Raw genomic sequence first — 3303 nt, forward strand, 5'->3', positions numbered from 1 at the left:
TTATTTTTAACTACCATTTAAGCACTACAAATTAATTCGATTTTTTCGTAAGTAATTAAATTATGTTGTGTTAAAATATACATTTGAATATGCACGGATGCTGAAAAATAGTTTATGGTGACTTTGTACATATATGCTGATGCGTATGAAACCAACTTGGCGGATGAGTAATATTTTTAAGTTACTAAGTTTTTAACTAGAATTTCTTAACGTACGCATTTATTATTTGCTTATTATCTTTAAATTATATTGATTGTGTAATCTTATCAACAAATACCTCTTAAGAAACTCTATAATAAAATTGGTTCTATCATATCTAAACAGATTTATCTATAAATAGATTATAAAATAATCTGGCCCATATGTGTTGGCCAATTAGGAATTGGCCATAAACATCAAGCAGTCGTGGCCGAGCGGTTAAGGCGTCTGACTAGAAATCAGATTCCCTCTGGGAGCGTAGGTTCGAATCCTACCGACTGCGGATTGTATATAATTATATTTTATATTGTAAAGTGAAAACCGATCGAAATATATTTATTTATTTGTGGTTGCAAGAAAGATACAGCGGGACTTCCAATAGTTTCCTATTTTGTTTTACTTCCTTTATTTTGAACTTTTAAACATTTGTTTTTGGATATGTTAATTTCAGATGGCAATCAGGAGTCTTTGAGTCTCAGCATCCTCTTTTTTTAACTCCTATTTGTCCCCTATTTAGTTGTACCATTTTTATTTTGCTATCTGTGATGGCTTTGCTCGGGCAACTAATTAAATGGAATTACACAGTCGTAATGCATTTTTCGTGTATTGACCAACAGCTGGACAAGTGTACACTGAAAACCACTCGGGGGCAAGTTGCAGGGAGCGATTCGGGGGTCATGCAAAAGAGCATTTCATACCTGCCAAGTGGCGGTGAAGGGGGGAGAGGGAGGAAAAGCGGAAAAGCGGAGTGATTTGGGGGAAAAACTAAACCGAGTCTCCGAAGGCAGCAACTTAACGCTTCAATAAATTTTCGCAGCCATGTCGCTGCTGCCATCAATAAGGCCCTTGAGCACGCCCCACCCTCCCCGCAATTCGGTGGTGCTGGTGCTGGGTGGTGCTGGGTGGTGCTGGGTGGTGCAGTGGGTGGCTGAGTGGTTTCGGGCGGCGGTGGGTGGTGCAGTGGGGTGGTGCGGCGCTCCTTGGGCACGGAAATGCGTTAAGTTTGCGCTGCAGCACGTGACGCTGCTAAGCCAAAGCTGCAGCACAGCGGCACGCAGGGAACCCTGAAAACGAAAGATTGCACTGGGCGGAAAATGGCGAAAAGCGGTGGAAATCACTGGTGGTAGACACAACCCCACCATCCATCGGCGACCCACTGAGCCACCGAGCGATAAGAAGGACAAAAATTAATGGAATTTCTGCCTGTTTTTCTGTGTGTGTAACCTCTACTCTAACAATCACGCAGAATAGAAGAGTTAGCGCGGATCTAAAGAAAGCAGGGAAAGTAAATAAACCTTGAAGGGTTGCCTTAATAATACTTCATAAGCATCAATATAAACAATCCGTGCAATATTAGAAAACCATAGATCTTAAATCTATAAATCTACATTCCATTTTGAATCAATTAATAGGCTATAAATGAAAAACTATATATTATCTGGCATTTTTAGACATTTTCCAATTAAATAAACATTGGAACCTCGAATGGCTGTGTTTAATTATATTTAGTAATAATTTTATTGTACAAATTTGTACTATAAATTATAGTTTATCTTATTGAACTCCTTTTTCCGCATTGTTCCCCCAATGAGGAGAAAACGCTGCGAAAAGCGAGGGCATGCCGAAAGTCTCGCAAGGAACCACTTAATTCCGTTGCTTCTTTGGCCTTTTGCCGGAGCTCCTTGGGCCTGTCCTCCACCCGAAACGCCATCCTCCTACCTCCTCCCCCTCCCCCCTCAAGCCCCTCTCCCCAGAATTTCCCTGGAGATGCAGTTGGGTAGTTTGGCTTGGTTTAGGGGGCCTGCTTTCCTTTTGGCTGCCTCCTTGGGCTGCTTTTCAGTTCAGTTTGTTTTTACGACGGGCTTGGCGCAAAAAACAACACACACAAAAAGAACAAAAACCAAAAAAAAAACAAAAAAAAAAGAGAAAGAAGGCCAGGGAAGTAAAAACGCAGTCAGGTGGCGGGGACGCGTGGGGAGTGGAATGCAGGGGTGGCGAAAGGGTGGTGGAAGGGGGAAGGGGGTGGAAGGGGGAGTGGGACAAACATCGTTTTTGGCTCCTGACTCCATCAGCGTCAGGCTTCTCCAACGCTTGTTGGATGTACGTGTCCTGGCAGCTGCTGGCTGCAGTTTTCCTTCGCTTTTTTGCACCTCCCGGGTCCGACTTTCCTTGGTCCTTGCCAGTTTCGATTTTCCCATCACACCCCCCTTCCTTTCCCCCTTTCACCACCCTTTGCAGTCCCCTCCCCCGCACCCTCGGCAATATAAAATTTTTGTTGTACTTTTTCTTTTTTGGCCATCGTTTACGTCGGCAATTTTGCAGTTGATTGCAATTTTTCGGGGGCTGCGCCACTTTTTTTTTTTTCTTGCTCGCCTCCCGCTTTTTACAACCTCGCATCCCCCCTTCGCTCCCCCTTTGCCATTCCTCTGGCCCGCCCACCGCCTACGTGACATTGCGTATACGTCCAGTGCGCCTACAGCTCCTTTGGCTTCTGCCTGGCCGAAACTTTTACCAATCACACGCAAAAAAATAGAATAAAATAATATTATATTCTAATAAGTCACTTTTAGCAATGAAACATTTACTTTGGTTTCGTATTTTATTTTTTAGTGTATTTTTTACACAAAAAAAGGAGTATAAAACCTAGAATGAATGAATCACCTCTGAGTTAACTTATAATAAAATTTCCAAACGATTGATATTTCTCTCTGGAAACTTGGTATCCTGGCTTAATGGAAATTATCTGGATTGAAGTTGTTTAAGAAAAGAGTTTAAACAGTTTAAAACCTTTCTCTAATGCTATTCGATGTCATTATGGCCAAAACAGGTTGCCGAAATTTATGAAAAATGCAATACTTTTTCAAAGTGCAGCAGGAAATGGGAAACGTGATTGGGGAAGGCTTTTGGGTGGGCATTTGGGCGGTGGGCCGACTAACATTATTTTCAATTAGGACGCCGCGGCAAACATAGTTTATCATCAAGTTGACGCGACGCTGTCAGTGCTTATAAATAATCGACTTGGAGCGGCCATTTTGGCCAAGTCCTGCACCCACACCACCACTGCCATACACACACACACACACACACACACATACACACAACATA

At 42.6% G+C, this 3303-nt stretch overlaps 1 non-coding gene across 1 annotated transcript; it reads left to right on the plus strand.

Moving 5' to 3' along the window:
* The first annotated feature begins 399 nt into the window (after positions 1 to 399).
* Trnas-aga lies at positions 400 to 481 on the plus strand. Its single transcript has one exon. It is a non-coding gene; the product is annotated as a tRNA-Ser (tRNA).
* The last annotated feature ends 2822 nt before the right edge of the window (positions 482 to 3303 follow it).

Source organism: Drosophila ficusphila, unplaced genomic scaffold, assembly GCF_018152265.1.
Source record: "Drosophila ficusphila isolate 14025-0441.05 unplaced genomic scaffold, ASM1815226v1 contig_197, whole genome shotgun sequence".
Classification (NCBI taxonomy): Eukaryota; Metazoa; Arthropoda; class Insecta; order Diptera; family Drosophilidae; genus Drosophila; species Drosophila ficusphila.